The 12,208-nt window shown below is 52.6% G+C and overlaps 1 long non-coding RNA gene across 1 annotated transcript; it reads right to left on the bottom strand.

Annotated features, from left to right (window-relative positions):
• Positions 1-6,621: 6,621 nt before the first annotated feature.
• On the bottom strand, positions 6,622-9,229 carry LOC127951814 (uncharacterized). The gene is made up of 3 exons (XR_008152739.1): positions 8,398-9,229; positions 7,855-8,065; positions 6,622-7,408 (listed from the first exon to the last, which is right to left on the bottom strand). It is a non-coding gene; the product is annotated as an uncharacterized LOC127951814 (long non-coding RNA).
• Between the last annotated feature and the right edge of the window lie 2,979 nt (positions 9,230-12,208).

The raw sequence follows: 12,208 nt of genomic DNA, 5'->3' as shown, positions 1-12,208 counted from the left end.
ACCCGTCCCGGAGTGAGGGGGGTATCCGGGTAAGTAGAGCTCGTGGATGTTTCGGTCGAGACCGGGAAAAGGAATAATTCTCGTGTCCACCTCCTTTTACAGGGACATCACATGCAGCATTCGGCCCAGAGAATCCTGTGATCTGCACAGCGGGGTAAGTAATCAACAGCAAGTATGCGTTCTTGAACAAGTAGTGGGGCTTACGGCTGGGAGAGGCTTCGGTTAAGACCGGGAAAGGAATAATTCTTGTGTCCACCTCCTTTCATAGGGACATCACATGCGGCGTTCGGCCCAGAGAATCCTGCGATCTGCACAGCAGTGTAAGTAATCAACAGTAAGTATGTGTTCTTGAATAAGTAGTGGGGCTTACGGCTGGGAGAGGCTTCGGTTGTGACCGGGAAAGGAATAATTCTCGTGTCCACCTCCTTTCATAGGGACATCACATGCGGCGTTCGGCCCAGAGGATCCTGCGATCTGCACAGCAGAGTAAGTAATCAACAGCAAGTATGTGCTCTTGCATAAGTAATGGGGCTTACGGCTGGGAGATGCTTCGGTTGTGCCCGGGAAAGGAATAATTCTTGTGTCCACCTCTTTTCATAGGGACATCACATGCGGCGTTCGGCCCAGAGGATCCTGCGATCTGCACAGCAGAGTAAGTAATCAACAGTAAGTATGTGTTCTTGAATAAGTAGTGAGGCTTACGGCTGGGAGATGCTTCGGTTAAGACCGGGAAAGGAATAATTCGTGTGTCCACCTCTTTCTACAGGGACATCACATACAGCATTCGGCCCAGAGGATCCTGCGATCTGCACAGCAGAGTAAGTAATCAACGGCAAGTATGTGTTCTCGCATAAGTAATGGGGCTTACAGCTGGGAGATGCTTCGGTTAAGACCGGGAAAGGAATAATTCGTGTGTCCACCTCTTTTCATAGGGACATCACATGCGGCGTTCGGCCCAAAGGATCCTGCGATCTGCACAGCAGAGTAAGTGATCAACAGTAAGTATGTGTTCTTGAATAAGTAGTGGTGCTTACGGCTGGGAGATGCTTCGGTTGTGACCGGGAAAGGAATAATTCTTGTGTCCACCTCTTTTCATAGGGACATCACATGCGGCGTTCGGCCCAGAGGAACCTGCGATCTACACAGCGGGGTAAGTAATCAACAGCATGTATGTGTTCTTGAATAAGAAATGGGGCTTACGGCTGGGGGATACTTCAGTCGAGTGCCTGGGTGTGGATTACGGTGACGGTGGTGGGCTCTCGGGGTGGTGAGCGTCCGGCATTAACTCTATATATCTTCCCCACACTCTGTAACTTCACTTCAAACGAATTATTGTGCAAACACACCACTTCAGACACGGCACACCCACTCTTAGTGCAAATAGAGCCAGCACTCACCCAACGATGGCTCCGTCCACTTCACAACGTTATCACTCCCAGTCCAGATGTATACAATTGATCGAAGTCCCAGATCAGGTCTCTTAACTTCCCTCCGATAGCGATGGCGCGGTTTGGTCTTCACTTGCTTTCCAGAGCTCACACTCTTTCTGTCCTGAATATCTCCACTCGATCGCTGATATATCTGTCGCACAGCCAGATAGCCGAAACCCCACAATAGTCCTCAAATACCTCCACACGCCAGCCCAAACGTCCCAGGAATTCACTTCTCCTAGGGGAACACATCCAAAGAGAAGAACCACACACGGGGGCAAGCCAACCAGGAAGAATAGCCGGGAGAACGAACGACCAAATAGAATCTCCAACCCTATATGGTCTCTGCACTTCTCTTTTTATGCGGTTACTCCGCCTCCATAATCCTCTCACAGATCGCCACATCAAACTCCCCACACCAGATGTCAATCTGTCATTAGCGTTGTTATTGTGACATCGGGCGCAACCCGGAAGTGGACCGGTGTTACCGCGACACCGTCCCGAGGGGAACACAAAATTCCGGCGGGACTTAGTTCCGCTTCTCTTTTGTCACCCCGTGACATACCCCCCTGCCAAACCGTTCTAGTCCCTAGAACGCCTTTCAGTCGCCCATTCTCCATAGCGTGCCGGGGCCCGACCTCGGTTCTCCCTCTGGGACCGTCGTGGTGGCGAGACAGGGTCGATGTCCGCAGGCATATCCATCGGGTCTCTGGGGGCCATTTCTGCGGGGACATTTCCCCGTTCTCCTGGGATCACGGCCCATCCTGCTATCCACGGGGCTACAGCTTCAGGCTCCTTTGGCGCCTCCTCTACGGGGCTGGGATAGTTCGGACAGGGGCGGATCATGTTCCGATGGACCACTCTAGCGGGCCCGGCTTTTCCTTGGGGCCGAATTGTATATACTGGCTGTCCAGGCCGCTGCTGGCCCTCGACCACGTATGGTGCATTCTCCCATCGGTCACTGAGCTTCCCCTTCCCTTGTCGCCGGTTGTCCCTTACCAGGACCCTTTCTCCTGGGAGAAGGGGGGCTTCCCGAGCCGTCCGGTCGTACAGCCTCTTGTTTTTCTTCCCAGCCGCTCGGATCCGTCCCGAGACTTGCTCGTATGCAAAATGGAGGCGTTGGTGGTGGCGCCTCACCCATTCGGTTACGTTCCCCTCCTCCTCGGTTGCTGCCGTCCCCAGCAATAAGTCGGTGGGCATCCGCACATGCCTGCCAAACATCAAATAAGTGGGGGCGTAGCCCGTGGTACTGTGCGTACTATTATTGTAGGCCTGAACCAGATTTGGTAGCGCACTCACCCAGTCGCTCTGATGTTCTTGGTCTAGCGTGCCGAGTAAGTTCAATAGGGTCTGATTGAACCGCTCGCATCCGCCATTTCCCTGGGGGTGGTAAGTAGTGGTATGGGTCTTGGTGCAGCCGTACACTTTACACAGCTCTCTGATTACCCGAGACTCGAAGTTTGGCCCTTGGTCCGAGTGTAGGAACTCGGGGCAACCGAATGGCTGGAAGACAGCTCTCCACAGAGCAGTGGCGGTGGTGTTCGCCGTCTGGTCCAAAGTAGGAATGGCCCAGGAGTACTTGGTGAACAAGTCGGTAATGACAAGGATGTTCTGATAGCGGTCTGCCGGCCGACCCAAAGTCAAGAAGTCCATTGCGACTATGTGGAGAGGAGCCTTTGCCTGGATGGGGACCATCGGTGCTCGTGCCTCCTTCCTGGCTTTGAACAAGGTGCAACGAGGACAGGCCTGAACGAAGGTACGTACCGTTGCTTCTAGGTTGGGCCAGTAGAAGTGTCGCCTCAAGAGAGAGACCGTTTTCTCGTGCCCTTGGTGGCCCAGCTGATCATGGTACGCTATCAAGAGCTCTTGTACCTGGCCTTCGGGGACAACGATCTGTCGGAGTTCCTCGTCCAGCCCCGGATCTCGGACAGACCTACAGAGTACTCCCTCCTTCACCTGTAGTCTGGCCCATTGTCCCAACAGCTTCCTTCCTGTTCCCCCTTGGGCCCGTTGTTCGGCCAACGTCGGTTTTCGGCCCCGTTCCAGCCATCGCATCAAGCCACTGATCTCCCTGTCGGCCTGCTGTCGCTCTTTCCAGCGGCAGGGGTCCCATCCCCAACTCACAGGCATCCCCTCATGTTGAGTCCCCGGCGCCTCCACAATGCCCACCACATACTCCTCTCCTTCGGGGTCTGGCGTGGGTTCCGGTGGGTCCCTCGGACCTTGAGCTTCCGGGAGTCGGGACAGGGCGTCAGCGTTGGTGTTCTCCCGTCCTGGCCGGTATCGGAGCTGGTAGTTGTAATTGGCCAACTGGGCCACCCAGCGCTGTTCCACTGCCCCCAACTTCGCCGTCTGTAGATGTACTAGGGGGTTGTTATCAGTTACTACCGTCACCTGGGCACCCCACAAGTAATCTTTAAACTTTTCGCTGAGTGCCCATTTCAGCGCCAGCAGTTCCAACTTGAAGGAGCTGTAATTGGCGTCGTTCCTCTCTGCTGGATGAAGGCTCCGGCTTGCGTAGGCTACGACCCGCTCTACACCGTCCTGTTGCTGGGCCAACTCGGCCCCCAAACCCAGGTTGCTAGCGTCCGTGTATAGGACAAAGGGCTTGGAGAAGTCAGCATACGCCAGAATCGGCGCCTGCAGCAACTCGTCTTTCAGTCGTCGGAACGCAGCCTCACACTCGGGGCTCCATAGGATAGCCGGCGATCCGCGACCTCGGGGGCGTCCTGTCCCAGCCAGCAACTGATTTAGGGGCTTTGCGATCTTGGAGAAGTCCTTGATAAAGCGGCGGTAGTACCCCACGAAGCCCAGGAATGACCGGACCTGCTTCACCGTCTGCGGGGCAGCCCACTCTCGCACCGCCGACACCTTCTCCGGGTCGACCGAAACTCCCGCCGCGCCCACACAGTGTCCCAAGAATTTGACCTCCCGCCGTAACAGATGGCATTTGTCCGGCTGGAGCTTCAGCCCATATTTCTCCATGGCCCCGAAGACCTGCTCAAGGTGTTGTAAGTGGGAGTCGAAATCTGGGGAATAGACAATCACATCGTCCAGGTACACCAAGGCGGACTCCATCAACTGACCTCCCAGGCACCGCTGCATCAGCCTCTGGAAGGTGGCAGGAGCGTTGCAGAGGCCGAAGGGCATCCGGTCCCACTCAAAGAGACCGAACGGGGTGGTAAAGGCGGTCTTCTCCCGGTCGGCCTCGGCCACTTGTACCTGCCAGTAGCCACTTGCCAAGTCCAGCGTGGAGTACCATGCCGAGCGTGTCAAGCCAGCCAGGGAGTCCTCGATCCGGGGTAGGGGGAACGCGTCCTTCCTAGTGACCAGGTTCAGCTTGCGGTAGTCGACGCAAAACCTCCATGCGCCAGTCTTCTTCTGTACCAACACGATGGGAGCTGCCCACGGGCTGCTGCTCTCTCTAACAACCCCTCGATTGAGCATACCTTGCAGCAATGCACGGACCTCCGTGTACAGGGTAGGTGGGACGGGTCGGTACCTTTCTCTACTGGGCTCTGCATCTCCGGTGGGGATCCGATGTTGCACGACGTTGGTGCAGCCGTAGTCCTCTTCGTGTGCAGAGAAGACATGTTGCCATTTGCTCAGCAGGTCTCGCAGCTTCCTGGCCTGTGTCGGTCCCAGCTCCTCCCCTTGCAGGGAACTTCCCTTCAAGTGGCCGGGCACCTCCTCCCCTAGACTCTGGGGCGACGAGTTCGCTTGGGTAAGGGCCACTTCCACCACCGCGGGGTGTACTTGGCGAAAGCTCACGTCCTGGTCCTCCCGCACCTGATGGGACTCTACCGGCGTTACCTTGACCAGCCGCTGATGTTTATGTAGGTGCACAACATGGGGCGTCCCGTTCCGAACTCTCACCGGGATCCGTCCTCTTCGTGCCACGGCCAAACCTCTGGCGACTTCTACCTGCTGGCCATCCCAGTGGGGCTCCACCAACACCCATTCCTCCACTCCCACGTCCCGCTGGAGGACTCGCACCCATACCAGGGCCTCGCTGTTCGCTGGCACGGACAGGGCATAACGGCACGCTACCCGACCTGTCCCTTCGCGGCCTCGCCGGGCCCGGGACATCTGGATCCGTCTGCAGTCAGCGGCGACACGTTCCCATTCCTGTTGTTCGGCCAGCGAGATCCCTCGAGCGGGCGTTGCCCGAAACAATTCTTCCCAACATGCAGATAATACATTCATGCCTAGCAAGGCCCGGTGACTCCCCAGACAGTGGTCCTTTACGATGATCACTCCCTTCTGGGGCACGATCACTCCGTGGATCTCCAAGTCCGTCAGCCTGTAGCCAATGTAGGGGATGTCCAGACCATTTGCTCCTTTCAGGGAGAGCCAGGGAGCCTCCGTCCCATGCATCCTCTGATCTCCAAACAGCTCTTGCGACAGGCTCTCCGCGAATAGGGTCACCTGGGATCCGGTGTCGACGAGACAGGGCACCTTCACACCACACACCTGGACCTCCACCACTGGGCTATGCCCGACCAGCCTGTCCTTGGAGCCTGCTCCGATGGGTGGGTCATCTAAGGGGGTCCCGACCACACGACCCACTGTGGCCGGTCGACCTAAAAACCCCCCTCCGAACCTCTTCGAGGACCACACTGTCGGCTGTAATGGCCTGGTTGGCCACAGCGGTTGCAGATAGGTCGTCCTTGCTCGTCCCATTCAAACTGGGGCCGGTTGGGCCGGTTAGGTCGCCTCCCTGCGTCCCTGTTCCCGTCCGAGTACACCCGGTCCCGCGAGATGGGCCTCACCTCTGGCCTGGTAGCCTCAGAACGCAGCTCGTCCACGAGCGTCTTGGTTAGCTCCGCCATCTGCTCCCGGACATCCTGTAGGAGTTCGAGCTTCAGAGTCTGTTTCCACTCTGCCATGTCGGGGACAGCCACTGCGGAGCTACTTACGGCCGCACACACAGGGGGTTCTTGCACCTCAACCTGATCGTTCTCCAATGCCACCGCTTCCTTCTTTAGGTCTTCGAAGGTGAGTTCCGGCTCCCTTCTGAATTGGACTCTAAGTCCCTGGCGTACCGGGCCTTCCCTTAGCCCCAACAGGAATTGGTCCCTCAACAGAGTCTCACTATCTCTGAGACCATGGTCTGGGCGTCCCTGCAGCCTGGTAACTCGCTCCCGTAGTTGGAGGGCGAAAGCTCTGACGGATTGGCGGGGGACCTGCTTGCTGCTGAAGAACTGGGCCCGGAGAACCGCAGTTGGAGTGGCGTCACCATACCTTTCCGTCAGGAATCTGAACACAGACTGGGCGGTGGTTCGGACAGCTTCGGGGGCGGCTTGGACTTCCCGCCGCGCTTCCCCGTCAAGGGAGTTGAGGGCAAACTGTAGCTGTTGGGTCGCGCTCAGTCCCTGTAGCCCGGCCAGATATTCGATCTGAGCCCGCCATTCGGAGAGGCGCACCTCTGACTCATTTCCTCCATATTTCTGGACCCAGGGGTTTCCCCTGAACACTGGCATGACTCGGGGTGGGGCCCCCAGTGCCTCGTCGTCGGCCATCTGAGAATCCCTGGTCGCTCAACCCGAGGTGAAACCCTGCCGACTACGCCAAATCTGTCACAGGTCGGGGGGGCCAAGCTGGACTGCACCCACCCCTGAAACCCAGGATCACCTCGGGGAGCGTACCAGAAGAACCAGACGGACGAGAGTATAAAAAATGAACAAGGTTTTATTTAGTTAAAAGCAATTTAAAAGTTCAGTGTTCCTTCCGTGTCTCCCGACCAGAACAGAGCCAGACCTCAGACGCCGGGAAGGCGTGGAGTCGTCAGCAATTCGTGCCTGTACGGGGCCAGCAAGAGCCAGGATAGTCTGTCACCCGTCCCGGAGTGAGGGGGGTATCCGGGTAAGTAGAGCTCGTGGATGTTTCGGTCGAGACCGGGAAAAGGAATAATTCTCGTGTCCACCTCCTTTTACAGGGACATCACATGCAGCATTCGGCCCAGAGAATCCTGTGATCTGCACAGCGGGGTAAGTAATCAACAGCAAGTATGCGTTCTTGAACAAGTAGTGGGGCTTACGGCTGGGAGAGGCTTCGGTTAAGACCGGGAAAGGAATAATTCTTGTGTCCACCTCCTTTCATAGGGACATCACATGCGGCGTTCGGCCCAGAGAATCCTGCGATCTGCACAGCAGTGTAAGTAATCAACAGTAAGTATGTGTTCTTGAATAAGTAGTGGGGCTTACGGCTGGGAGAGGCTTCGGTTGTGACCGGGAAAGGAATAATTCTCGTGTCCACCTCCTTTCATAGGGACATCACATGCGGCGTTCGGCCCAGAGGATCCTGCGATCTGCACAGCAGAGTAAGTAATCAACAGCAAGTATGTGCTCTTGCATAAGTAATGGGGCTTACGGCTGGGAGATGCTTCGGTTGTGCCCGGGAAAGGAATAATTCTTGTGTCCACCTCTTTTCATAGGGACATCACATGCGGCGTTCGGCCCAGAGGATCCTGCGATCTGCACAGCAGAGTAAGTAATCAACAGTAAGTATGTGTTCTTGAATAAGTAGTGAGGCTTACGGCTGGGAGATGCTTCGGTTAAGACCGGGAAAGGAATAATTCGTGTGTCCACCTCTTTCTACAGGGACATCACATACAGCATTCGGCCCAGAGGATCCTGCGATCTGCACAGCAGAGTAAGTAATCAACGGCAAGTATGTGTTCTCGCATAAGTAATGGGGCTTACAGCTGGGAGATGCTTCGGTTAAGACCGGGAAAGGAATAATTCGTGTGTCCACCTCTTTTCATAGGGACATCACATGCGGCGTTAGGCCCAAAGGATCCTGCGATCTGCACAGCAGAGTAAGTGATCAACAGTAAGTATGTGTTCTTGAATAAGTAGTGGTGCTTACGGCTGGGAGATGCTTCGGTTGTGACCGGGAAAGGAATAATTCTTGTGTCCACCTCTTTTCATAGGGACATCACATGCGGCGTTCGGCCCAGAGGAACCTGCGATCTACACAGCGGGGTAAGTAATCAACAGCATGTATGTGTTCTTGAATAAGAAATGGGGCTTACGGCTGGGGGATACTTCAGTCGAGTGCCTGGGTGTGGATTACGGTGACGGTGGTGGGCTCTCGGGGTGGTGAGCGTCCGGCATTAACTCTATATATCTTCCCCACACTCTGTAACTTCACTTCAAACGAATTATTGTGCAAACACACCACTTCAGACACGGCACACCCACTCTTAGTGCAAATAGAGCCAGCACTCACCCAACGATGGCTCCGTCCACTTCACAACGTTATCACTCCCAGTCCAGATGTATACAATTGATCGAAGTCCCAGATCAGGTCTCTTAACTTCCCTCCAATAGCGATGGCGCGGTTTGGTCTTCACTTGCTTTCCAGAGCTCACACTCTTTCTGTCCTGAATATCTCCACTCGATCGCTGATATATCTGTCGCACAGCCAGATAGCCGAAACCCCACAATAGTCCTCAAATACCTCCACACGCCAGCCCAAACGTCCCAGGAATTCACTTCTCCTAGGGGAACACATCCAAAGAGAAGAACCACACACGGGGGCAAGCCAACCAGGAAGAATAGCCGGGAGAACGAACGACCAAATAGAATCTCCAACCCTATATGGTCTCTGCACTTCTCTTTTTATGCGGTTACTCCGCCTCCATAATCCTCTCACAGATCGCCACATCAAACTCCCCACACCAGATGTCAATCTGTCATTAGCGTTGTTATTGTGACATCGGGCGCAACCCGGAAGTGGACCGGTGTTACCGCGACACCGTCCCGAGGGGAACACAAAATTCCGGCGGGACTTAGTTCCGCTTCTCTTTTGTCACCCCGTGACATTTACGTTTAGCATTAGCCAGCACTTTTAAATTTGCCAAGATGTCAGGCGCTCTGGCTCCCGGTAAACATTTGACTATGGTGGCTGGTGTCTCTATATTCAAGTTCCGTACAATAGAATCACCAATTACTAGAGCACTTTCATCAGGTTTCTCAGTGGGTGCATCACCGAGTGGGGAGAACCTGTTTAATGTTTTGATCGGAACAGAAGAGCGGTGTTTTGACCCACGACTACGCTGCCTCACCGTCACCCAGTTGCCCTGCTGCAGGGGCTCTGTTGCTGGAACCGGACAATGTACAGGAATCCCTGAGCTAGACGCATCCAAAGCTGAATCTAGAGCCCTAACATTCTTACTGCCCTCAATTAAAGTTTGGATGCGTGTCTCTAATTCTGAAATCTTCTCTGTCAGCCTAACTATTTCCCTGCATTTATCACATGTGAATCCCTCATCAGCGACAGAGATAGATAAACTGTACATGTGGCAAGAGGTGCAAATAACGATAGTAGGCGAAGCCATTACTCACCGTGCTTGATGAAATATTCTTACTGCGGTTGTTTGATGAACTTGTGAAAAACTGCAGCGTGAGAGAGGAGAGGAGAGGAGAAAAGAAAACGCTAATGACAAGCTAACGAGTGCTAACGCTTTGCAGGTGTACTGCAGTCACGGAAGAGCGAACGATCAAAGTTAATCTGATAAGATTGATCGATAATATCAGAAATATGGTGTGAATTAAGTTATATTTTACAACTTAAAAAACAAACAAAAAAAACCAATGTGTGCGAATCGACGACGACGACAATAAATCACCACTGTGGAATATCCGTCACATCACGACAAGCTATCCGGCCCTTCTGACTAAAAGCGTTACAAGTGGCGCCCGAACATTTTGTCTCTGGCCTCGGATCGAACCTTTGGAATTGTCGATCGAGGATATTATCTTTCATTGTGGATTTGCGGACATTTTTGCATAAGCCGCGAGAAGCACGTGGATAATTTGTGCACGGACACGTGAGATCCGTTCAGATAGTTGAGATTCATTATGGCACGTGTGATTCGTTTCGGATCGTGAAATGAGTCATTGATTCTCCAGCGGCTCAACAAAACTGTTCAAGAGTTGCAACTGCATTTGTTTTTTTCTTTTTCTTTCTTCTCCTTTTCCAGTTTGGACAGAGAATGTGGGATACTGACTGAATATCTTAGTTCACTAATCACCAGTGACTTGATTCATCTGAATCTTACCGAGATTCGAACTGTTATTACGTGTTCGCAGCATCATCAGAACTGTTCAACAGGTTTGACATGAAAGCTCGCATATATATGTACTGTTTTGGGATTATTTTGTGAAAAAAAAATTGTGATTTTTTTTATTTTTTATATGTGATTGAAAAGATTTTTCTGACTCATTTAGTGAAACATAAACTGGGTTGTTATTTCTACAGTTGATTTTTTTTTTTTTTTTTTTTTCTGTTTTTTTTTTTTTTTTTTTTGCTCTGATGCTGAGGAGTGCAAAAATAATTAAGACCATTTTGCTCGCATTGTTGTCATAATGTAAAAGTGGTGACAATTGTTGAATTTTGTTGAAACCTACGTTGTGTACTGTTTTACCACATTTACTGAATACCAAGCGGATTTAATATTGCTTATATAGTATACAATGGCCAAATATGTGGATGGTATGACGGATATGACTGACGTGACTTTTCCTTTCGAGTCTGTGCCTAGGAGGAGAGCACCAAGGCCGACTGTCTGCCTGGAGACACAGGTTGAGTTGCTAAGGACTGAAGTAGCAGCGCTGCGAAAATGCTTAAAGGAGTCCCTTGATCTGCAGAGAGGTATTATTGATGATTACAGTCAAAACATGTACACAGCCAATTCAAACCCCTTACCTGCACGTAATGATCCAATTGCCTATTCCACTCCATATGCCCAAACCCAAACTGTTCACATGCCAAAATTTTCAGCAACAGCCGGTGATTGCAACATAGCACCTGAAAATGCAACAGACTTTTCTCATAATTCACTGCTTAATAGCACAACTAGAGCGCTGGCCTCAGTCTTGAACCAGTCAAAACTCGAGCCCCCTGTGTTCAAAGGTGCTGGAAAGGTTCAGCCTGAGGACTGGCTTCAGCTGGTGGATGTTTATAGAACCTCTTTGGGGCTAAGTGACACCCAGATTCTTCTCGAATTACCTCGCTTCCTAGCCAAAGAGCCCAGGAAATGGTTTTCAGTATTGAGTGAACACATCACTGCTTGGACACAATTCCGCACTCTTTTTAAAAGCGTGTTTCTTCCATCAGACAATCAGGAGCGCATCTTGAGAGGCATCCTTGACCGTGTCCAAGTGCCTGATGAGCCTTTTCCAACATTTGTTGCGCATCTATTGAGCGAATTCAAAAAGCTGAAGTCTCCCCCAACTGAACAAGATCAAATTGAACTGATTTGTAAGCATGCCTTGGAGCGATACAGAGTCGCGATTTATGGTACAGAGATCACATCAGTCATTGACCTCTTGATGCGGGCACATGAGCTCCATTCTGTTCTTGGCCCAAACAGCCGTAATGAGCCCCTGCTACCAAGGAAGGAACAAGCATGTGACCTTTACTGCTTTAAATGCTCTAAACCTGGTTTCACGTCTCGAAATTGCCCAAACTGTAGCTTTGTGCCACAAGCAGATGTTTTCCCGGGGGTTGCACAGCAGAACTTGCGTACAGAAAGTGGAACGCCGGGTCGAAATGAGAGTAACGAGAACCAAAGCAATAACAACAGGGGTGAGCAGGAAGATAAATATGACCAGCAGAAGGGAAACTTCAGGGGAGGGAGGACATTTCACAGGGGCAATCCTCCCTCCAGAAGGTAAATGTGCCCCAACATTCTCCGGCGTCCACACTTGAGCCGCTCGTCCTGGGTCATGTGGAAGACCCGGCTTCTTCTTCTTTCTGGAACACCCCAT

The sequence above is a fragment of the Carassius gibelio genome, chromosome B3 (genome assembly GCF_023724105.1).
Source record: "Carassius gibelio isolate Cgi1373 ecotype wild population from Czech Republic chromosome B3, carGib1.2-hapl.c, whole genome shotgun sequence".
Taxonomy (NCBI): Eukaryota; Metazoa; Chordata; class Actinopteri; order Cypriniformes; family Cyprinidae; genus Carassius; species Carassius gibelio.
Note: the sequence above shows the minus strand (reverse complement) of the source record. Positions and strands in the feature narration are given on the sequence as shown.